Here is a 25,310-nt window from a genome sequence, read left to right as displayed (position 1 = left end):
TCCCATGTTTTAAAAAAAAAAAGGTATTTAGTTTCCCACTTATATGTGAGGTGTGCTGCAGGTTTTAGGAGATCCTCTTTATCATGTTTAGGAAGTTCCCTTCTCTTCCTGTTGATTGAAACTTTTACCATGGATGGAAATTGAATTTTGTTATATGAATTTTCTGTATCTTTTGAGACTTTTATGTAGATATTCTCTTACATTTGTAATATGATAGATGGCATTATGGTTTTCAATGTTAAAGAAAACTTGTACTTCTTGGGTAATTCCCATGTGGTCATGTTGTTTTTATTACCATTTTTTATATATTGGTAGATTTGCTTGGGTAATATTTTGTTAAAAATTGTGTACCAGTATTCATGATGGATGTTGGTCTGTCATTTTATTTATTATTTATTTTTATTTATTTATTTATTTTAGAAAAAGATATCTTTATGTAAGAGAGAGAGCACATGTGAGCCAAGGGAAGGGCAGAGAGAAAGGATAATGGACAGAAGCAGAGCCCCTGCTGAGCCAGCAACCCAAGGCAGGGCTCCATATCATGACCCTGAGATTATGTTCTTGAGCTGAAATCACGATTGGACACTTAACCAGCTGAGCCACCCAGGTGCCCCTAATTTGTTTAAATGTCTTTTTCTGTTTATGGTATTGGAGAAATACTGGCCTTATGTATTCATTTGGGATGTTTCTGAATAGCCATCCATTTTGTGGGGTAACATTTGAATTTTCATTCCTTAAGTGTTTGCTCAAATGTACTAGAGAAATAATCTGTGTCTGAAGTTTTCTTTGGGAGATTGTATTTCATTAGGAATACCATTTTTTAAATAGAGGCTCTTTAGTTATTCTGTTTCTTGTCAATTTTGATAATCTTTATCTTTTGAGGAATTTGTTGATTTTGTCTAAATCGTCAGATGAATAGTTTTAGTGTTTTTCACAGTTGTATTAATTTCTTAGGGCTGCTGTAACAAAGTACCAGGAATTCAACAGCTTAAAACCATCACAATTTATTTTCTCACTGTTCCGGGAGACGGGTCCAAAATCCAGGTGTCACTACGCTTCTCCTGAGACTTTGGTGAACTCTTTCTCTGCTTCTTCCTGGCTTTTCCTGGTGGCCGTTCCCTCATGGCATTACTTTACGAAAACTCTGTAGAATGCAGAAATGCTAGTAATCTGTAACCATCCGATGAGCACAGGAAGCAGATCTTCTGTGCTGTGAGTAGATATTGGATGTCCCGAAGAGGTAAAGGCAAGGCCAAGTCAAGACGCTTAGTCATTGATCATTGTCTGAAGCTAAGGGCCCAAGTCTCACAATGACCTCTTAAACTTTACCTAGTGCAGAGGGCATACGATGCAGACGCAGAAAGTTGTACAGATGGGACATCTGTAATGGGGATGTCCCTCAGTGCAGCTGCGTGCTAACTCCCTAGTGTGCCTGATATGGCAGGGTTAGTTTCTTCTTTTCTTATTTGGATGCCTTTTCTTTCTTTATTAGAAATCATAAATAGGTTCTATAAGGCTAAAGGATATAAAATAAACATAAAACTCAGTTGTGTTTATATATACTAACAGTGGAAATTAAGAGACAATCCCATTTACAATAGCATCAGAAAGAATACAATGTTTAGGAATAAATTTAACCATGGGGTGAAACACAAGTACAATGAAAACCTCAATACAGCAATGAAAGAAATGTAAAAAACCCAATTGAAAAAAAGTTTTTGTTTATTCATTGGTTGAAAGACTCAGTATTGTTAAATGTCCACACTACGCAGAGCTCTCCACAATTTCAATGAAATTCCCATCAAATTCACAATAGACTTTTTGCAGAATAGAGAAAAACAATCCCATAATTTCATATGCTGTCACAACGGACCCCAGACAGCTCAAACAATCCTGAGAAAAAAGAATAAGCTGGAGGCACACTATATCCTCATTTCAAGATACAGTACAGAACTACAGTAATCAAAACAGCATGGTGTTATCACAAACACAGACACATAGACCCATAGAATACAACAGAGCTCCCAAATAAACACTTGCATATACAGTCAAATGATCCTTGACAAGGATGCCAAGAATACACAATGGAGGAAGGACAGTCCTCAACAAATGATGTCAGGAAAACTGGACATCCACACGCAAAACAATGAAACTGGACGCTTATCCTACATCATACTCAAAAATCAATTCAAAATGGATCAAAGACTTAAACATAAAAACTGACACTGTGTATATTCTATAAGGAAAGATGGGGTAAAGCTTTATGACATTGGTCATAGCAATGGCATTTATACGTATTACCAAAAGCACAGGATAATCAACAAAAATTAGAAAAGGGATCCTACATCAAAATAAAAGATTCTATACATGAAAGGAAACAGCAGAGTTAAAAGGCGACTGACAGAATGGGAGAGAGTATTCATAACCTAAGTTTCCTATAAAGGGTTAATATCCAAAATACACAAGTGACTTCTACAACTCAATTATTATAATAATAGTCCAATTAATAATAGGCAAAAGACCTGAACAGACACTTCTCCCAAGAAGATATGCAAATGGCCCAATGATATGTGAAAAGATAGATGTTGAAGACAACTAATCACCAGGGAAATGCAAATCAAAATCACAATGAGAGATCATCACACATCTGCCTGGACAGCTACTGTATTGCAGGATTAGTTATCAGGTGGTTTTATTAGTACAATAGTCCAGAGGCTCCAAGGTAAAGGAGGACATAATGGAGATGTCCAATTAAATAAAACTTGTATGTAAAGTAAAGTAGGAGAGGAACAGGTAGGAGGGGTCATTCCACTAGATAAAGAATCCCAACTTGTTGAGTAATTAGAGCTAATGAATGAGTAGTGGGAGGAGAAAGTGATAAAATCAAGTACAGCTTCATGACCTTCACTGGAATGAGGATATTAGTAGCTGTTTTCGTTATGTCTATGTGATAAGGGATTGTATATTTTTTCTTCTTCCTTTTCCATTGCCATTTTGTATAGGAAGTGTTAATAGGATTTATCAATGGTGTGCATATTTCCAGATTATGAGGGGCCACATGTGGAGCTGGTGGGGAAGATTCCATACCATTTGGAGGGCCCATGTTTGAGGTGGATGCAATGCCTAATGGGGCTCTGTGTCTCTTTTATTGGGAAGAGGGTGAGAGCCTCTTTCTTGGTATAGCAGGAGTGGCCTCATACTGGGTTGAAGCTTGAAACTGTTAAATAAGATTGACATAAGAATATAAGGATGGCAATGCCTTCTGGGCCTCTTTGTGCTCAGATGTATTCTTTGCTCTTAGTCTCCTCAACTTTGCATGGTAGGGCAGCTAACTCTTCCAGGTTGCATTTGCCTGTGTCCTAAAACAAAGCCTGAGGGCAAACCTTCAGTGCTATCAATGCTTTCCAGGGCAGTGGAAATAAGGGAAAAGAGCAGTGGAGCTAGAGAGGATGGGAAGCAAGTACAAGGTGACACATAACTGAGGTGGCCACAGCTCCATGAAGCAACAAGGCTGTCACTCGACCACGGGGAATGTGGCTGCACAGAAACATCCTAGGTGTAAGCAGTCCACGGAAGGGAGGAGTGGACAGATAATCCATGTGCCAATTCCTTTCCATTTCTTGTCTGTCATTAGTTATAGTTCATGCCTAGAGTAAACAAGTAACCTGCCCTTGTAGTGTGTACAGCTGCTAGTGAATCCCCATCTCATATATTGTGTTGTGGTGCTTCTCTGAGTCTGGAGATGGTATTTAGAGCTCGACAGTCCAGTGATTGACTTCACACAGTGGAAACACGAAGCCTTACCTGTGGGTGATCATTGCAGGGGCAACGGTGCAAGACCAGGGGTTAAGGCCCCGAGAGATGTGTGAAGCTGAGGTTGAGATTCTGAGAAGGTGCATAACATGTGTTTTGCAAAACCAAGTTCCAGGATTTAAGGTGGGTTTTGTCCATAGGAGAGGGTGACGGGAAGTTGGAGGATGGGAAACAGAGAGAAGGCAGGGTTGTTTTAAAACCTCTGGACTTGAGGTTGCATCTCCAGCAACAACTACTTTACTTCTATGTTCCTGCCTCTTGTTGGATGTCTCTTCTGCCAGTGATCCTGGCTCTGGGAAACCATCTCCTTCTTTTGATCCTAGAATGGGGCATAGTAGAGGCTTCCCTGTGTTGTTAAACTCTGAGTGTCCTTATCCTGGGTGGTTTCTGAGCATATCTGTCACCTTCTTAATTCCCTAAATTAAATACCCTTTGTTTTAAATACTCAGAGGCATTTCTCCCCCCTGTGGACACTTACTGATATGCATGTATCTTCTTTACCACTTTAACAATCCCATGAGATAATACATCATCCTTGTTCTATGGATAATGAAACTGAAGCTCAGTAAGATCAGTCAATTAATTAATTGTTGGTGTTGGGGTTTGTGCCCTGGCTGCTTGCCTCCCCTGTGACAATGGTGTAGCTCTGATGATTAGCTTTAGCTTGGATTCCTTTGCATTGTCTTAATAGGTGAGGAAAAATGCTTGATAATAATAATTAGTGATAATCGTGAATATGTTCCTGGGTACCAAGGCAGATGTATATGGTCTCGTAGGCATTTAAAAATGATAGGTGCAATGGTTCCATGCAAATTCTCAGGCTAATTATTTCCAATAGACCTTTCAGTCTGTTAGAGGAGCAGTAAGACCAGGTGTAGATATAAATTGAATCTGATAATAGAAAACAAAACAAAACATGAGAAAACAAAACCAACAATTGAACCTGATACTAAGTTCCTTGGGCAGTTCCCTACTCATGATGTAAAGAGAAGGAGAGAGCACCCAGTGTTCCTAACCACACCTGCTCTCCTTAATACCCATCACCCCTCCATCCCCTCCTTTCTGTAACTTGCCCTTTGGTTCCTGGATTTCAGAGTCTGTCATGGTTTGTCTCCCTCTCTGATTTCTTCCCATTCAGTTTTCCCTCCCTTGCCCTGTGGTCTTCCCTGCTATTCCTTATATTCCACATATGAGTGAAACCATACGATAATTGTCTTTCTCTGCTTGATTTATTTCACTTAGCATAATCCCCTCCAATTTCATCCATGTCGATGCAAATGGTGGGTATTCATCCTTTCTGATGGCTGAGGAATATTTCACTGTATACTTGAACCACATCTTCTTTATCCACTCATCTGTTGAAGGATATCTCGGCTCCTTCCACGGTTTGGCTATTGTGGACATTGCTGCTATGAACATTGGGGTGCAGGTGCTCCTCCTTTTCACTACATCTGTATCTTTGGGATAAATGCCTAGTAGTACAATTGCTGGGTCATAGGGTAGCTCTATTCTGAACGTCTTGAGGAACTTCCATACGGTTTTCCAGAGGGGCTGCACCAGCTTGCACTCCTGAGCATTTTGATGGTGAAGACGAAATAATACTTTTAACATGCCTCCTGGCTGCTGAGGCTGACTCTAATATCTCAGAGAATAGGTCATCATCTCTTTCTGGGTCTGAGAATTCATCAGAATACAGAAAATACAGGAAAGATAATCCTGTTTTATTTGAGGTAGAGTCAGTGTGTGTTTGCTATTTAAGAGTTTTTTGTCATTTTGGGAGATAAACACTATGTCAGGAATTGTGTTCAAGTGAAAGGAAATGTCACTTGATACAGCAAAGTTCATTGTTGTCTTAGTTTAAGAAATTGCCGTGGCCACCCCAGCAGTCAACAACCAGCATCCTGGTCAGTCAGCAGCCATCAACATGGAGACTCCCCACCAGCAAAAAGATGGTGACTCACTGGAAGCTCACATGATGGTTAGCATTTTTTATCAACAAAGTATTTTTAAATTAAGGTATGCACATTTTTTAAAGACAATGCTATTACACACTTAAAAGATTACAGTATGTTGTAAACATGATTTTATAGGCCCTGGGAAACCAAAATATTAATTTTCTCACCCTCTTTTGATATATACCTTATTGAGGTGATCTGTAACTGAACCCAGAATATCGCTGAGGTATGCCTGTACATAATTTGAAATAGTGTAACACATAATATTAATATATAATAATAATAGGATAATGCATAATGAAATGTTGGCTAAATGAGATTTAAACATATTATTTATAGTAAAGGTTTTAGGTTATAAAAATGAGAGTGGTAAAACAGTAGCATTGCCATATCGTATACATATATTAATTTGAAGGAAAATAGTTAAAATAGCATTTTAGGGTATTGGGGGAAAGCAGGAGTATTGGATGAAGGTTGACCTAGATCAGAATCTTTGTGGCCCAGACAAGTTACTTAACTCTCTTTTCTCAACTATGAATAGATGAGAAAATAAAACCTTTTAAGGGTTGTTTTTCTGATTAGATGAAAAGCTCAGTGTAAATCACTTAGGACAAATGCAGACATATAACATAGGCTTTAAAAGAAATGTCAGTTCTTTTTTCAGATTCCCTGTCTAGTTCATGACATAGTTTAAGCAAATGAGCATTAAAAATGACCCTCCTATTATATTGAATTCTATTGAAGCCATGAAAGTTTTGAAAATGAGTGGCTTCACCTTTACCCAACGTTTTACCAACAAGTATTTGCATGTTTAAAGGTCTAGTATCAATCTTACGCTAAAAGGGCAGAAATATTAATAAAGGAAGTAGTATAAAAGGTCTTTACCTTTGACATTCCTTACAATGTCATATCTCTATTATTTTTTTAGGAGTTTTTGCTGTTATAGATTGAACTTTTTCCACTCCCCACAGGAAAACTTAGATATGCCAACCACAGCAATTACAAAAATGATGTCATGATCAGAAAGGAGGTAAGTTATTTTCAAATGTCTAATTTTTTACGTTTAGACCATTTTCTTCATGTCTTTTTTGAATTTACAAAAGTACATCTAAGGCTGTATTGCTGTAAAGAAGCCAATTGATAGATTGAAAAAGGAATCTGTTTAAATTAGATCTAAATGTAGCATGTGCAACAACCAAAGAAGCAATCTGAATATATTAAGTTGTAGTCCCACCTTTGAACATATAATTTTATTCATTTTATAGTTAGTGTTGTCTTTTTATCCCATTCCCTATTTAAACTAATTGATAGTCAAGATTTAAACACAGTATGAATTTTAAATGAAACGCTCAAAAGTTAGGGCTAGGGCAAAGTTCAGAGCAGTAACTGTGATGTCTACTTGTATTTGTCTCTGTTCACCTCATAGATTTTCCATTATCACCATTAACCACTCAGAGTTATTTGATTCCCGTGTTACAAAGGCAGAATCCAGGGCTTTAAAAGGGGCTAGTGTAAGTTATCTTTTTCTTTTCTTTTTTCTTTTTTTAATTCGAAGACAAACACATATTAAAGGAAAGGGTAAGAAAGTTAATAAAATCATAAGGATGAGTGATTCTCTCCCATCCTGTATTTTGGGATCAATATTAGATTTTTCTGTGATATTCTCGTTGAGTATTTAGGGTTTGTAACTTTGTCTATCATTTCATTCTGAGTTGTGGGAGGTAATAGACACTGCGGAATTTTTATTGTCACTTGTTTTCAGGCTTATGTGCACAAGAGTGTAATGGAGGAACTGAAGAGGATTATTGACGACAGTGAAATTACAAAAGAAGATGATGCATTGTGGCCTCCCCCTGACCGAGTTGGCCGACAGGTTTGTATTCAGTGGTTCTTCACGTGCACACGTCTTAGAAATTGGTGATGTTATTGTTATGTTTCTCCTTATTTACTTGGCATAGATCCTCATCGATTCTTTGGTTTTGCATTTAGTAGGCACCGGTAAGTACTCTTTAATTTTATCCCACTTAGTCTCATTTTCTGTTCTATGTCTGAAGAGTAAAGGACTCAGTACAGAGCTCTAAATTTAGACATCTTTCTGACCAGTCTTCTCTGTAGCCTCAGCAGTTAAAGTCAGGATGTGTTCACAGTGTTATGGATAATTGCTCTTGTATATTAACTACTTCTGTTAGGAATAAGTGCAGTGCTTGTGAAATTCCAGAGAGGAGTCTTATTGACTGTAAAATTCACTTTCTTCATTTTTATAACCTTGAGAACTCTTATTTGCACCCGTATGCCCAAGAGAGGGATTTGGTTTTTTTTTTCAAACTGACCATTGCTTTTGCCTCCTATTCCCTTCAGAGTAATTAATGTTTCTCAAAGGGCTTCTGGAGAAGTTTGAAGGTTTAATTTCACTCTGTAGAAAGACAGTTGGATTGGGTTTTTTCAACTCTTAAAGAAATGAGATACAACTCCTGGAGGAAGAAACACTTAATTTCACTTTTGTATATTCCTGAGGATAGTATTGCCTGTTCCTTTTGTATATTCCTTCTTTGACGAGAAGAAAATGTGGAGAAATCAAATAGATGCTGACGTTCTGTGGCAGTCACTTAACTCTTCTATGTAAAGAAGCATCATTTAGGAAAGCAAGGGTCATAGTTACCAGTATTTAGGTTACGCACTGTGAACACTTTAAACAAGTAAATTTAAATCTCGGTTTGTTTTATGCAATAGGTACATACGTACTAAAAAGCAGACACAACAGCAGTAAGCTGTTTATCTCCTTCAGACTCAGGGAGAACCCAGTATTATCATCTACCCACTTGATGATGTGTTCGTATCTTTTAGTTAGTGGGGAGGGGTAGGCATGTTCCAGAAACATCTATTGGATCTTTAAGTCAAAGATTTTATGATCGTTTAAGAGCCTTAGTTAGTTCTCCATTTTGCGGCTACCATAAACTGCACAATTACGTCTCTTGGTCAAATCAAGAGTTAGACCATCTTTAATGGCATTTGTTATTTAACCTGATAAATCACTACAGACATAGCCTCTAGATTTGCAGATAAAATCTAGGGAAAAATTTATACAACAACTATGGCACACTAAGAATGTCTACAGTATGTTGTATTTGTTTTACCAGGTCTTAATTTTAAATGCTTTGTGAAGGCAAACAACGATGAGTGTTTCAGTCTTTTATTATTTTTAATTTTTTAAAATTTAAATTCAATAAGTTAACATATGATGTATTATTAGTTTCAGAGGTAGAGGTCACTGATTCATCAGTCTTATATAATATCCAGTGCTCATTACATCACATACCCTCCTTAATGTGTATCACCCAGTTACCCCATCCCCCCACCTCCCTATCTCCAGCAACCCTCAGTTTGTTTCCTGTGAGTAAAAGTCTCTTATGGTTTGTCTCCCTCTCTGATTTTGTCTTGTTTTATTTTTTCCTCTGTTCCCCTATGATCCTCTGTTTTGTTTGTTAAACTCCACATATGAGTAAGATCGTATGATAATTGTCTTTCTCTGATTGCCTTACTTCGCTTAGCATAATACCCTCTAGTTCCATACACATTGTTGCAAATGGCAAAATTTTAGGTTTTTGATGGCTGAGTAATATTCCATTATATTCCATATATATACTGCACTATATATACATATATGTGTATATACATACACACCATACCTTCTTTATCCATTCATCTGTCACCTGGGCTCTTCCCATAGCTTGGCTTGTGGACATTCCTACTTTAAACATTGGGGTACACATGCCCTTTCGGATCACTATAATTGTATCTTTGGGGTAAATACCCAGTAGTGCAAGTGCTGGGTCGTAAGGTAGCTCTATTTTTAACTTCTTGTGGAACCTCTATACTGTTTTCCAGAGTAGCTGTACCAGCTTACATTCCCACCAACAGCATAGGAGGGTTCCCCCTTCTCCGCATCTTTGCCAACATCTGTTGTTTCCTGACTTGTTAATTTTAGCCATTCTGACTGGTGGGAGGTGGTATCTCATTGTGGTTTTGATTTGTATTTCCCTGATGCTCCATGATGTTGAGCACTTTCTCATGTGTCTGTTAGCCATTTCTATGTCTTCTTGGGAGAAATGTCTGTTCATGTCTTCTGCCTCTTTCTTTCTTTCTTTCTTTCTTTCTTTCTTTCTTTCTTTCTTTCTTTCTTTCTTTCTTTCTTTCTTCTTTCTTTCTTTCTTTTCTTTCTTTCTCTGTTCAGTTAGCCAACATATAGTAGTACATCATTAGTTTTTGATGTAGTGTTCAATGATTCATTAGTTGCATATGACACCCAGTACTCATCACAACATGTGCTCTCCTTAATACCCGTCACCCAGTTACCTCATTCCCCCAACCCCCTCTCTTCTTAACCCTCAGTTTCTTTCCTAGAGTCCAGAGTCTCTCATGGATTGTCTCCTTCTTTGGTCTTCTGTTCATTTCTGGATTGGATTATTTGTTCTTTGGGTGTTGAGTTTGATAAATTCTTTATAGATTTTGGATACTAGCCCTTTATCTGATAAGACATTTGCAAATATCTTCTCCCATTCTCTCCATTGTCTTTTGGTTTTGTCGACTGTTTCCTTTGCTGTGCAGAAGCTTTTATCTTGATGAAGTCCCAATTTTGCCTTTGTTTCCCTTGCCTTTGGAGATGTGTCTAGGAAGAAGTTGCTGTGGCTGAGATCACAGAGGTTGCTGCCTGTGTTTTCCTCTAGGATTTCAATGGATTCCTGTCTCACATTTAGGTCTTTGATCCATTTTGAGTCTATTTTTTGGTGTAAGGAAATGGTCCAGTTTTATTCATCTGCATGTGGCTGTCCAATTTTCCCAGCACTATTTGTTAAAGAGAGTGTTTTTTCCACCCATTGGATATTCTTTCCTGCTTTGTTGAGGATTAGTTGACTGGAGAGTTGAGGGTCCGTTTCTGGGTTCTCTGTTCAGTTCCTTTGATCTATGTGTTGTTTTTGTGGTAGTACCACACTGTCTTAATGATTACAGCTTTGTAATAGAGCCTGAAGTCTGGAATTGTGATGCCACCAGCTTTGCTTTTATTATTTTTCTTTTTTCTTTTTTTTAAAATAATTTTTATTTTGTTATATTAGTCACCATACAGTACATCCCCAGTTTTTGATGCAATGTTCCATGATTCATTATTTGTGTATAACGCCCAGTGCACCATGCAATATGTGCCCTCCTTAATACCCATCACCAGCCTATTCCAGTCCCCCCCCCCCGAAGCCCTCAGTTTATTTCCCAGAGTCCACAGTCTCTCATGGTTCATTCCCCCTTCTTTTTACCCCCCCTTCATTCTTCCCTTCCTTCTCCTACCGATCTTCCTATTTCTTATGTTCCATAAATGAGTGAAACCATATGATAATTGTGTTTCTCTGCTTGAGTTATTTCACTTAGCATTATCTCCTCCAGTCCCATCCACATTGCTGGAAATGTTGGGTAATCGTTCTTTCTGATGGCTGAGTAATATTCCATTGTGTATATGGACCACATCTTCTTAATCCAGTCATCTGTTGAAGGGCATCTCAATTCCTTCCACAATTTAGCTATTGTGGACAATGCTGCTATGAACATTGGGGTGCATATGGCCTTTCTCTTCACTACATTTGTGTCTTTGGGGTAGATACCCAGTAGTGCTTTTCTTTTTCAACATCCCTCTGTCTCTTCAGGGTCTTTACTGGTTCCATACAAATTTTAGGATTATTTGTTCCAGCTCTGTGAAAAAAGTTGATGGCATTTTGATAGGGATTGCACTGAATGTGTAGATTGTCTAGGTAGCGTAGACATTTTCACAATATTTGTTCTTCCAATCTGTGAGCATAGAACGTTTTTCCATCTCTTTGTATCTTCTCAATTTGTTTCACAAGAGTTCTGTAGTTTTTAGAGTACAGATCCTTTACCTCTTTGGTTAGGTGTATTTGTAGGTATCTTATGGTTTTTGGTGCAGTTGGAATTGGGATCTACTCTGTAATTTCTCTTTCTTCTGTCTCATTGGTATTGTACAGAAATGCAACTGATTTCTTTTTTTTTTTTTAATGATTTTTTATTATATTATGTTAGTCACCATACAGTACATCCCCGGTTTCCGATGTAAGGCTCGATGATTCATTAGTTGCGTATAACACCCAGTGCACCATGCAATACGTGCCCTCCTTACTACCCATCACCAGCCTATCCCATTCCCGCACCCCCCTCCCCTCTGAGGCCCTCAGTTTGTTTCTCATAGTCCATAGTCTCTCATGTTTCATTCCCCCTTCTGATTACCCCCCCTTTCTTTATCCCTTTCTTCCCCTACCGATCATCCTAGTTCTTATGTTCCATAGATGAGAGAAATCATATGATAGTTGTCTTTCTCTGCTTGACTTATTTCACTTAGCATTATCTCCTCCAGTGCCATCCATGTTGCAGCAAATGTTGAGAACTCGTTCTTTCTGATAGCTGAGTAATATTCCATTGTATATATGGACCACAACTTCTTAATCCAGTCATCTGTTGAAGGACATCTCGGCTCCTTCCACGATTTAGCTATTGTGGACATTGCTGCTATGAACATTGGGGTGCATATGGCCCTTCTCTTTACTACGTCTGTATCTTTGAGGTAAACACCCAGTAGTGCAATGGCTGGATCATAGGGTAGCTCAATTTTTAACTTTTTAAGGGACCTCCACACTGTTTTCCAGAGTGGCTGTACCAACTTGCATTCCCACCAACAATGTAGGAGGGATCCCCTTTCTCCACATCCTCTCCAACAATTGTTGTTTCTTGCCTTGTCTATTTTTGCCATTCTAACTGGCATAAGGTGGTATCTCAGTGTGATTTTGATTTGAATTTCCCTGATGGCTAATGATTTTGAACATTTTTTCATGTGTCTGTTAGCCATTTGTATGTCTTCATTGGAAAATGTCTGTTCATATCTCTGCCCATTTCTTGATTTGTTTATTTGTTTCTCGTATATTGAGTTTGAGAAGTTCTTTGTAGGTCTTGGATACCAGTCCTTTATCTGTAGTGTCATTTGCAAATATATTCTCCCATTCCGTGGGCTCCTCTTAGTTTTTCTGACTGTTTCCTTGGCTGTGCAGAAGCTTTTAATCTTGATGAAGTCCCATAAGTTCATTTTATCTTTTGTTTCTCTTGCCTTTGGGGATGTGTCATGAAAAAGGTTGCTTTGGCCGATGTCGTAGAGGTTGCTGCCCATGTTCTCCTCTAGAATTATGATGGATTCCTGCCTCACATCGAGGTCTTTCATCCATTTGGAGTTTATTTTTGTGTATGGTGTGAGAGAGTGGTCAAGTTTCATTCTTTTGCATGTAGCTGTCCAATTTTCCCAGCACCATTTATTGAAGAGACTGTCTTTTTCCCACCGGATGTTTTTTCCTGCTTTATCAAATATTAGTTGCCCAAAGAGCTGAGGGTCCATTTCTGGGTTCTCTATTCTGTTCCTTTGGTCTATGTGTCTGTTTTTGTGCCAGTACCATGCTGTCTTTGTGATCACAGCTTTGTAGTACAGCTCGAAATCCGGCATTGTGATGCCCCCAGCTTTGTTTTTCCTTTTCAACAGTTCCTTGGAGATTCGGGGCCTTTTCTGTTTCCATACAAATTTAAGGACTATTTGTTCCAGTTCTTTGAAAAATGTCCTCGGTATTTAGATCGGGATAGCATTGAAAGTGTAGATTGCTCTGGGTAGCATGGACATTTTAACTATGTTAATTCTTCCGATCCATGAGCATGGAATATCTTTCCATCTTTTTATGTCTTCCTCAATGTCTTTCAAGAGTGATTTATAGTTTCTAGAATATAGGTCCTTTACGTCTCTGGTTAAGTTAATTCCAAGGTAACGTATGGTTTTTGTGCTATTGTAAATGGGATGGATTCCCTAATTTCTCTTTCTTCGGTCTCATTATTCGTGTATTGAAATGCAACTGATATCTGAGCATTGATTTTGTATCCCGCCACATTACTGAATTGCTCTATAACTTCTAATAATTTGGGAGTGGCTTCTTTTGGGTTTTCCATATAGAGTATCATGTCATCTGCGAAGAGAGACATTTTGACTTCTTCTTTGCCGATTTGGATACCTTTGATCCCTTTTTGTTGTCTGATTGCTGTTGCAAGGACTTCTAGTACTATGTTGAATAATAGTGGCGAGAGTGGGCATCCTTGTTGTGTTCCTGATCTTAAGGGAAAGGCTTCCAGCTTTTCCCCATTGAGAAAAATATTTGCAGTCGGCGTTTCATAGATGGCTTTTATGAGATTGAGAAATGTACCCTCTATTCCTACACTCTGTAGGGTTTTAATCAGGAAAGGATGCTGTATTTTGTCAAATGCTTTTTCGGCATCGATTGAGAGGATCATATGGTTCCTGAGTCTTTTCTTGTTGATATGATGTATCACGCTGATTGATTTGCGAATATTGAACCACGCTTGCATCCCAGGTATGAATCCCACTTGATCGTGATGGATACTCCTTTTAATGTACTGTTGGATTCTATTAGCAAGTATCTTGTTGAGGATTTTGGCGTCCATATTCATTAGGGAAATCGGTCTGTAATTCTCCTTTTTGAGGGGGTCTTTGCCTGGTTTGGGGATCAAGGTAATATTGGCCTCATAGAATGAGTTTGGTAGCTTTCCTTCTGTTTCTATTTTTTGAAATAGCTTTAGGAGAATAGGTATTATTTCTTCTTTGAATGTTTGGTAGAATTCCCCAGGAAAACCGTCCAGGCCTGGAGTTTTGTTATTTGGAAGGTTGTTTATCACTGACTCAATTTCTTCATAATTAATTGGCCTGTTTAAGGAATCAATTTCTTCCTGTTTCAATCTTGGTAGTTTATAGGTTCCCAGGAAGGATTCCATCTTTTCCAGATTGCTTAGTTTATTGGCATATAGCTGTTGATAAAAATTTCTAATAGTCCTTTCAATTTCAATGGTGTTGGTCGTGACCTCTCCTTTTTCATTCATAATTTTAATAATTTGGGTACTTTCTCTTTTCTTTTGGATAAGTCTTGCCAGTGGTCTGTCAATTTTATTGATTCTCTCCAAGAACCAGCTTCTAGTCCTGTTGATCTGCTCTACTGTACTTCTGGTTTCCGATTGATTGATTTCAGCTCTAATTTTGGTCAACTGCTTCCTCGTGCGTGGATTAGGCCTGTCCCTCTGTTGCTGTTCCAGCTTCTTGAGGTGAGAATATAAAAACCGCATTTTAGATTTTTCTATTCTTTTGAGTGAGTCTTGGATGGCTATGTATTTCCCCCTTAGGACTGCCTTTGCAGTATCCCATAGGTTTTGGACCGTTGTGTTTTCATTCTCATTGGTCTCCATAAATTGTTTAAGTTGATTTTTGATTTCTTGGTTTATCGAGTCATTCCTGAGCAGGATGGTTCTTAATCTCCAAGTGTTTGAGTTTCTTCCAAATTTTTCCTTGTGGTTGAGTTCCAATTTCAGAGCATTGTGGTCTGAGAATATGCAGGGGATACTTCCAATCTTTTGGTATCAGTTGAGATCTGTTTTGTGTTCCAGAACATGGTCTATTCTTGAGAATGTTCCATGGGCATTAGAATAGAATGAGTATTCTTTGGTTCTGGGGTGTATTGTTCTATATATATCTATGAGGTCCAACTCGTCGAGTATGGCATTCAAAGCCTTTGATTCTTTGCTTAGTCTTTGCTAGGGTGTTCTGTCTATTTCTGATACTGGAGTGTTGAGGTCCACTACTATTAATGTATTTTTATCTATATGTCTCTTTATTCTGGTTAAGAGTTGGCTTGTGTATCTTGCTGCTCCCCTTGGGGGCATATATATTTATAATTGTCATATCCACTTGTTGAATACTTCCCTTAAGAATAATATAGTGCCCTTCTGCATTTCTAACTATAGTCTCTAGTTTAAAATCCAATCTATATGAAATTAGAATTGCTACCCCAGCTTTCTTTTGAGGTCCATTTGCGTGAAAGATGGTACTCCATCCCCTTACTCTCAGTCTGAATGCATCTTTGGGTTCGAAATGAGTCTCTTGTAGACAGCAAATGGATGGGTCATTTCTTTTTATCCAATCTGCAACGCTGTGGCATCTATGGGAGCATTTAAGCCATTCACATTGAGACTGAATACTGAGAGATATGATTTTAATGATGCCATGTTGCCAGTAAAGTCTTTTTTTGTAGTGGTTGTGACTTTCTTTTCTGTATCTCTCTTGGGGCCTTTTTACCTTTATAGAACCCCCCGTAATATCTCCTGTAGGGCTGGTTTCGAGGTTACGAAATTGGTTAATGACTAGCGATTCTGAAATGTCTTTATTTCTCCATCAATTCTGAATGACAGCCTTGCTGGATAAAGGATCCTTGGCTGCATGTTTTTCTCTGAAAGAGCTTTAAAAATGCTCCCCCAACCCTTTCTCTCATTCCAGGTCTGTGTAGACAGGTCTGACGTAATTCTGATGCCTTTGTCTTGGTACGTGAGAAATTTCTTTGCCCTGGCCGCTTTCAATACTGTATCCTTGGATCTAATATTTGCGAAATGCACTATGACGTGACGTGGCGTAGGTTTGTCATGGTTGAGCTTGGGAGGGGTCCTCTCTGCCTCTTGGACACGAGTGTTTGTTTCCCTCGCTAGATTAGGGACGTTTTCAGCTACAATTTGTTCAAATATCTCTTCCAGACCTCTGTTTTTCTCCACCCCCTCGGGGATGCCGATGATTCTAACATTGGATCGTTTCATTGTGTCAGTAATCTCCCGTAACCTATATTCATGGGCGTGGATTTTTTTAAGAGCAGCTTCTATTTTGGTTTTTTCCTCTATTAACCCATCCTCCAATTCACTAACCCGTTCCTCTGCTTCGGTGACCCTGGCCGTCAGAGCCTCTAGTTTTGCCTGCATTTGGCTCATAGAATTTTTAATTTCTGTCAGATACGCTCTCATTTCTGTCCTTAGGGATTTTATATTCTCAGTAACCTTTTCGTTAATAGTTTTTTCAATTCTACTCATCATTTTGACCATCGTTACTCTGAATTCCATTTCTGATACTTTGGTTACATCCATATCCATTATTTCTGTGGCAGAGGCCACAGACTCACTGTGTTTTGTTTGCTGGGGGGGGGGGGCTTCTCCTTCTTATCATTCTGATGAAGAGAGGTTGCGGGGTTGTCCAGAGCCCAAATTATTGACTGGGTCCCAGGCCGTGCCCCTTGTTTTATAGGGATCTTAGGGGTGTGGGCTTCTTCTTTAAAGATTTTATTTATTTATTTATCTGAGAGAGAGAGACAGTCAGCAAGAACGGGAACAGAAGCAGGGGAGTGGGAGAGGAAGAAGCAGGCTCCCAGCGGAGGAACCCGATGAAGGACTCCTTTCCGGAACGCCGGGATCACGCCCTAAGCCGAAGGCAGGCGCTCAATGACTGCGCCACCCCGGCGCCTCGGGTTGTGGGCTTCTTGATTTTTCAGCCTGCCTTCTGTGTTCTGGGGGAGGGGCCTGCCGCACTGATACTCAGGCAGCCCTGTTTGGGTAGAGTCTCCGCATCGCCTGCGAGGGGGGATGGGGATGGGCACTCCCTGAGCCGGTATTTCCAGGCTTTTGTTCTCTGGCGGCTTTCCCTGGCGGTTTGCTGTGCCTCTTCTGAGAGTCAGAGCAGCAGCGGCCGAATTTCAGCCTCTGTCACAGAACAGAGGGACTGCGGCCCGTTCTCCACTGATGTTCTGGCCACTTTAACTCCGTTACTGTTGGTGCTGCTCAACCCTGCAGCATCCCGGGATGTGCGCCCCACACCCGGCGTCCTAGCCCTCACTTCCAGGGCCGGTGCGTCTCTGTCCTTTGTGTTTCTAACGCCACCAGCTGCCAGCCGCCCCACGCGCTCCCGGAGGTCCCGGTCTTAGTCTGGATCCAGTGAGCGCACCGGGATTCCGGGGTTCCGCGAGATGCCTGGTGGCGCGCGCACCCGGCTCACGGTCTCAGTCCGCTCTCTCGCGGATGCCGTCCGTGAGTCCGTCACTCCCTCGTGCAGGTGGCTACTGCTTCCCGGCGCCTGAACGCGGCGTCTCCCTCCCCTTCTGTTTATCTTCTGATATCTGTGCGCGTTTTCACTGCTCCCCACTTCGTACCTCAATACTCGGCGCTGGAGATGTTCATTTGTAGAGATCCAGATGCATCTTCCTGTGTCTCAGGCTGGTTCCGTGGTTGTTTAGGCTGGTCTGGTACCTATCTAGCTCGACTCAGGGGACCGGCTGAAAAAGGAGTCCCCTACTCCTCCGCCATCTTAACTCCTCCTCCAATGCAACTGATTTCTGTGCATTGATTTCATATCCTGCCACTTTGCTGAATTCCTGTATGAATTCTAACAATTTTGGGGTGGAGTTTTTTGGGTTTTGCACATAGAGTATCATGTCATCTGCAAAGAGTGAGAGTTTGGCTTCCTCTTTACCAATTTGGAGGCCTTTTATTTCTTTTTGTTTTCTGATTGCTGAGGCTAGGACTTCTAGTATTATGTTAATCAGCAGTGGTGATAGTGGACATCCCTGTTGTGTTCCAGACCTCAGTTTTTCCCCATTGAGAATGATATTTGCTCCAGGTTTTTCATAGATCACTTTTATGATTTTGAGCTATGTACCCTCTATCCCTACACTGTGAAGTGTTTTAATCAAGAACAGATGCTGTACTTGGTCAACTGCTTTTTCTGCTTCTATTGAGAGAATCATATGGTTCTTCTCCTTTCTTTTATTTATGTAGTGTATCATATCGATTTGCAGATATGGAACCCCCCTTGCAGCCCATGAATAAATCCCACTTGGTTGTGGTGAATAATCCTTTTAATGTACTGTTGGACCTGTTGGCTAGTATCTTGGTGAGAATTTTTGTATCCATGTTCCTCAGGGATATTGGTCTGTAATTCTCCTTTTTGGTGGGGTCTTTTGTTTTGGGACCAAGATAATGCTGGCCTCTTAGAATGAGTTTGGAAGTTTTCCCTCCTTTTCTATTTTTTTTGAAACAGCTTCAGAAGAATAGGTATTAATTCTTCTTTAAATGTTTGGTAGAATTACCCTGGGAAGCCGTCTGACCCTGGAGTCTTGTCTGTTGGGCGAGTTTTGATTACTGCTTCAATTTCCTTGCAGATTCTGGGTCTGTTCCGGTTTTCTATTTCTTCCTGTTTCAGTTTTGGTAGTTTATATATCTCGATGAATGCATCCATTTCTTCTACATTGCCTAATTTGTTGGCATATAGCTGCTCATAATATGTTCTTATGATTGTTTGTATTTCTTTGGTGTTAGTTGATATCTCTCCTCTGTCATTCATGATTTTATTTATTTGGGTCCTTTCTCTTTTCTTTTCGATAATTCTGGCCAGGGGTTTATCAATCTTATTAATCATTTCAAAGAACCAGCTTCTAGTTTCGTTGATCTGTTTTACTGCTCTTTCAATTTCTATTTCATTGATTTTTGCTCTAATCTTTATTATTTCTCTTCTCCTGCTGGATTTAGGCTTTATTTCCTGTTCTTTCTCCAGGTCATTTAGGTGTATGGTTAGGTTGTGTATTTGAGACCTTTTTGTTTCTTGAGAAAGGCTTGTATTGTTATACACTTCCGTTTTAGGACCACTTTTGCTGCATCCCAAAGGTTTTGAACAGTTGTGTTTTTATTTTCATTTGTTTCCATGAATTTTTAAAAATTCCTCTTTAATTTCCTGTTTGACACGTTCATTCTTTAGTAGGATGCTCTTTTGTAACAGTTGAGACCTGATTTGTGACCCAGTATGTGATACATTCTCGAGAAATTTCCATGTGCACTTCAGAAGAATGTGTATTCAGTTGCTTTAGGCTGGAATGTTCTGACTATATCTGTGAAATCCATCTGTTCCAGTGTGTCATTCAAAGCCCTTGTTTCCTTTTTGATCTTCTGCTTAGATGATCTGTCCATTGCAGCGTGTGGGGGGGTTGTTAAAGTCCCTGACTATTAATGCATTATTATCAATATGTTTCTTTACTTTGGTTATTAATTAGTTTATATATTTGGCTGTTCCTATGTTAGGGGCATTATTATTTACAATTGTTAGATTTTCTTGTTAGATAGACCCTTTAATTATGATACAGTGCCTTTCCTCATCTCTTATTATAGTCTTTGGCTTAAAATCTAATTTGTCTGATATGAGGATTGCCACCTCAGCTGCTTTTGAATATATTAGCATGAGAAATGGTTTTCCACCCCCTCACTTTAAACCTGGGGGTGTGTTTTGGTCTAAATGATTCTCTTCTAGACAGCATATGGATGGATCTCACTTTTCTATCCAATCTGATACCCTGTGTCTTTTCATTGGGGCATTTAGCCTATTTACATTCAGAGTAACTATTGGAAGATATGAATTTAGTGCCATTGTATTACCTGTAAAGTCACTGTTTCTGTATATTATCTCTTTTCCTTTCTGGTCAGTGTTACTTTCGGGCTCTCTTTTTACTTAAAGTATCCCTTTTAATATTTCTTGTAGGGCTGGTTAGGTGATCACAAATTCTTTTAGTTTCTGTTTGTTCTAGAAGCTTTTTATCTCTCCTTATATTTTGAATGACATCCTTGCTGGATAAAGTATTCTTGGCTGCATATTTTTCTCATTTAGCACCCTGAATATATCATGGCAGTCCTTTCTGGCCTGCCGGGTCTCTGTGGACAGGTCTACTGTCAGTCTAAAGTTTTGACCCTTGTCGGTTACAGACCTCTTGTCCTGAGCTGCTTTTAGGATTTTCTAGTTGTCTCTGAGATTTGCAATTTTCATTATTATATGTTAGGGTGTTTACCTATTTTTATTGATTTTTAGGGGAGTTCTTCTGTGCCCCCAGGACTTGAATGCCTGTTTCCTTCCCCAGATTAGGGAAGTTCTCTGCCATAATTTGCTCCAGTATATCTTCTGCCCCCCCTTTCCTCTTCCACTGGAACCCCAATTATTCTCATATTGTTTTGCTTTATGGTATCACTTATCTCTCAGATCCTCTGCTCATGATCCAGTAGTTCATCTCTCTTTTTTTCAGCTTCTTTATTCTCCACCATTTTGTCTTCTATATCACTAATTCTCTAATTCTCTCTTCTGCCTCATTTATCCTAGCTGATAGAGCCTCCATTTTTTATTGCATTTCATTAATAGCCTTTGTGATTTCGACCAATTAGATTTTAGTTCTTTTATTTCTCCAAAAGCAGATTCTCTAGTGATGTGTATGCTTTTTTTCAAGTGCAGGGAGTAGTTTCATAATCGTTATTCTGAACTTTAGTTCTAACATCTTACTTATATCCATACTGATTAGGTCCCTGGCAGTCAGCATTGCCTTTGTTCTCTTTTTTGAGGTGAGTTTTTCTGTCTTGTCATTCTTGCAGAAAGTGGTCACTTCTCCATTTGTTGAGTTGCAGCTATTCCTTTCTTTGATCTCTGGTTGAGTTTGCAGGTGTTCAGGAATATTTGATCACTATCTAGCTGAATTCCTGGGACCAGCTAACACTAAGGTCTCCTAATCCTCTGCCATCTTGGCGAGTCTTTCGGTCTTAATATTTCAGGACTCAAATATCAGTATCATCACTTATCAGTGCTTGTAAATATCCGTTTTTTTCTAGGCTTGATGAGTCTTGTATCTTGCATTTGTAAAATACCCTGATAACAGTGTTTTAGGGATTACAGAGTATGTTTGTAAAGTCCCTAGATGCTGGGCATCATAGATAGTAGATGCCAAAGAGCTGCTATTAGTATTATGCATTTTTAAAATTATTTTCAGTTAAGTAGTATGTATTTTATTTATAAAGCCTGGTAGAAAGGTTACATGTGCTTGTATTTATTTATTAAAAATAGGTTTATACCCATATTACTTTTTTAGCATTACAAAGTAATGTCTTTAGTTTTTACTGACATAAGAAATGTTTATGTGCACTCTTATATATATCATTCATATTTATAATGTCTTCTTTATGAGATCTCTGGGAATCAATACTGGTTGATCCTAATACCTGGGACTCCTGAATAGATGATGAGGTTTTTATTTTACAGACAGAGATTATATCTATCAGGTCACATTTCTTTTATTTTTCTTCTTTTCTCTTTTTCTTTTATTTCCCTCTCTTCTATGACTGCTAGAAAACTTGCAGCTAAAATTGGAACCTCTTTGTAAATAGAATACAGATACCTCTGAGGTGGAGTTTTATATTAACTACATTAATCTATTTTATTTTTTTCAGGAGCTTGATGTTGTAATTGGAGATGAACACATTTCTTTTACCACATCAAAAATAGGTTGTCTTTTCTGTTCCATTGATCTATGTGTCTGTTTTTGTGCCAGTACCATACCGTCTTGATGATTACAGCTTTGTAAGAGAGCCTGAAGTCGAGATTTGTGATGCCACCAGCTTTGCTTTTCTTTTTCACTATTCCTCTGACTATCTGGGCTCTTTTCTGGTTCCATACAAATGTTAGGATTATTTATTTGTTCCATTTCTGTGAAAAAAGTTGATGGTATTTTGATAAGGATTGCATTAAATGTGTAGATTACTCTAGGTAGAATAGACATTTTAACAATATTTGTTCTTGCAATCCATGAGCATGGAACTTTTTTTCATTTCTTTGTGTCTTCCTCAATTTCTTTCACAAGTATTCTACAGTTTTCTAAGTACAGATTCTTTGCTTCTTTGGTTAGATTTATTCCTAGGTATCTTATGGTTTTGGGTACCATTGTAAATGGGATTGACTCCTTAATTTCTCTGTCTTCTGTCTCATTGTTGGTGTACAGAGATGCAACTGATTTCCGTGCATTGATTTAATATCCTGCCACTTTGCTGAATTCCTGTATGAGTGCTAGCAATTTTGGGGTGGAGTTTTTTGGGTTTTCCACATAGAGTATCATGTCATTTGCAAAGAGTGAGAGTTTGACTTCTTCTTTACCAATTTGGAGACCTTTTATTTCTTTTTGTGTCTGATTGCTGCGTCTAGACTTCTAGTGTTATGTTGATCAGCAGTGGTGATAGTGGACATCCCTGCCATGTTCCTGACCTTAGGGGAAATTGACCCTCAACTCTATGGTCAACTAATCTTCAACAAAGCAGGAAACAATACCCAATGGAAAAAAGACAGTCTCTTCAACAAATGGTGTTGGGAAAATTGGACATTCACATGTAAAACAATGGAACCAGACCATTTCCTTACACCATACACAAAAATAGACTCAAAATGGATCAAAGACCTAAATGTGAGATAGGAATCCATCAAAAACCTTGAGGAGCCAGGCAGCTACCTCTCCAACCTCAGCTGCAGCAGCTTCTTCCTAGACACATCGCCAAAGACAAGGGAAACAAGGGTAAAAATGAACTATTGGGACTTCATCAAGATAAAAAGCTTTTGCACAGCAAAGGAATCTGTCAAGAAAACCAAAAGACAACCGACAGAATGGGAGAAGATATTTGCAAATGTCTTATCAGATAAAGGGCTAGTATCCAAAATCTATGAAGAGCTTATCAAACTTAACACCCAAGGAACATAGCTGTATAGCAGCTATGTCCACAATAGCCAAACTATGGAAAGAGCCTAGATGTCCATTGACAGATGAATGGATAAAGAAGAAGTGGTATATGTATGAACAATGGAATATTATGCAGCCATCAAAAAAATGAAATCTTTCCATTTGCAAGGATGTGGCTAGAACTAGGGGGTATTATGCTAAGCAGAATAAGTCAATCAGAGAAAGACAATTATCATATGATCTCACTGATACATGGAATTTGAGAAACAAGGCAGAGGATCATAGGGGAAGAGAGGAAAAAATGAAATAAGATGAAACCAGAGAGGGAGACAAACCATAAGAGGCTCTTAATCTCAGGAAACAAACTGAGGATTGTTGGAGTGGAGGGGAGTGAGGGATGGGGTGGTTGGGTGATGGACATTGGGGAGGGTAGATGCTATGGTGTGTGCTGTAAATTGTGTAAGACTGATGAATGACAGACTTGTACCCCTGAAACAAATAATACATTATATGTTAATAAAAAAAAGAAACAAAAATATAGGTTCTCTTATTGATGTAAATCAGTTAAAGTGAGTATGCTAAAATATTTTGACTAAATTGATATAATTTATTTGAGAGGCTCGTTTGTTTTAGAAGGAACACTATTCAGTTTTCTAAGATTATTTCAGTGGCAACTTATCAGTTTATCCTGCAGATATAATTCTGACTTTTATGTCATTAAAGACTTGCTTTCAAAGTGGTTAGCAGTGTATTTTTCAATTGACAAAGAAATCTTCATCTGACCACTATATATAACAGTGGCCAAATTTTAAAAGCTATTTTTGGTAAAAATCTGGATAGAATTTCATAAAATTGAAAAGAAATCCTTGTTTCATTGAACACTACATCTGAAACTAAGCATGTATTTTATGTTGGCTAATTTAATTTAAATTAAAAAAAACTTGAAATGAAATCCTTATTGGATTGTATCAGCCTCATTAGCCTAATATCACATCATTCTCCTCCTTGAGTTTAATATTTGAAAGAAGTTGAAAAAAATCAGTATACCTTAAGTATGATTTTAGCTTCCTTTGTCTTCCCAAATTTGTCTCCTCTGGGCCTTTGTAGGACTTACTATTGTTTTTGTCTGAAAAATTTCTATGCTTCCACTTCTTTTCTCTCTTATGCCACAAAATTTTCTTAGTGCTCTTTCTTCTATCACCCTAAATTGTTAGAACTTGTTTGCTTTTCTGGCTTGAATGTGAACTGCATGAGTACCTTGCTGTGTCACCAAAGTTAGCACAGTGTCTGGCACACAAGAAGTGCTTTGTAAATATTTATTAGAGCAAGAGAAAAAGGAATGAATGCATAGTGACTATTGGATACGAAAGGCTGCGTTCATAAAGACCAATCAGATATTTTTGAATTATCACGTTGATTTTCCTACAGTTGATGAGGATGTGGTGTTCATACCCTAACTGGGATTTTAAATTGGTACAGTGTTTTTTGGGAAACAGTCTGATAATTATGCATCAAAACCTGCTAACATTTTCAATTCACCTTTGACTTAGTAATTTCATTTCTGAGCATCTATTTTAGGGAAAACTCTCAAATAATAAAAAGGCTTTATTATGGATGAAGATGGTCATTGAAGTCTTACATATAATTTGGAAGAAATCCAAATGTTTAACAAAGAATTGTTAATTAAAAGTCATTTGTGAATTATTGTTAATGTAAGGGAAAACGTAATATTTAAAACTGAGGCTTCAATGTGTGTGTGTGTGTGTGTGTGTGTATTCTAACTGTTAAGAGCATGGGTTCAACTCATGATTTTCAGTTTCCTACAACATCTTTCTGATAAAATTGATCTTTCATTACTTCCCCTATTAGTAACTATGCCCTGGTATTGTTATTCGTTCATCTGAATCCCCACTCTTTAAAAGTATGCGGTCCTAGTAATGATAATTCACTCGCCCCTGAGACAGTTAAGGCTGACCTTATTGGGAAGAATTGGTCTCTGAAGGTTTGCCAGTATTTCTGAGCTCGGTTCTAGAGTTATTCTGTCCCATAAACTTCTTTGAGA

General features: G+C 38.6%; 1 long non-coding RNA gene across 1 annotated transcript; it reads left to right on the top strand.

Annotated features, from left to right (window-relative positions):
- Window positions 1-374: 374 nt before the first annotated feature.
- Window positions 375-23,666, top strand: LOC113258078 (uncharacterized). Its single transcript, XR_008961521.1, has 4 exons — window positions 375-5,791; window positions 6,697-6,798; window positions 7,531-7,641; window positions 22,723-23,666. It is a non-coding gene; the product is annotated as an uncharacterized LOC113258078 (long non-coding RNA).
- The last annotated feature ends 1,644 nt before the right edge of the window (window positions 23,667-25,310 follow it).

The sequence above is a fragment of the Ursus arctos genome, unplaced genomic scaffold (genome assembly GCF_023065955.2).
Source record: "Ursus arctos isolate Adak ecotype North America unplaced genomic scaffold, UrsArc2.0 scaffold_26, whole genome shotgun sequence".
Classification (NCBI taxonomy): domain Eukaryota; kingdom Metazoa; phylum Chordata; class Mammalia; order Carnivora; family Ursidae; genus Ursus; species Ursus arctos.
The sequence above is the reverse complement of the archived record's forward strand: the minus strand, read 5'-3'. Positions and strand labels throughout refer to the sequence as shown.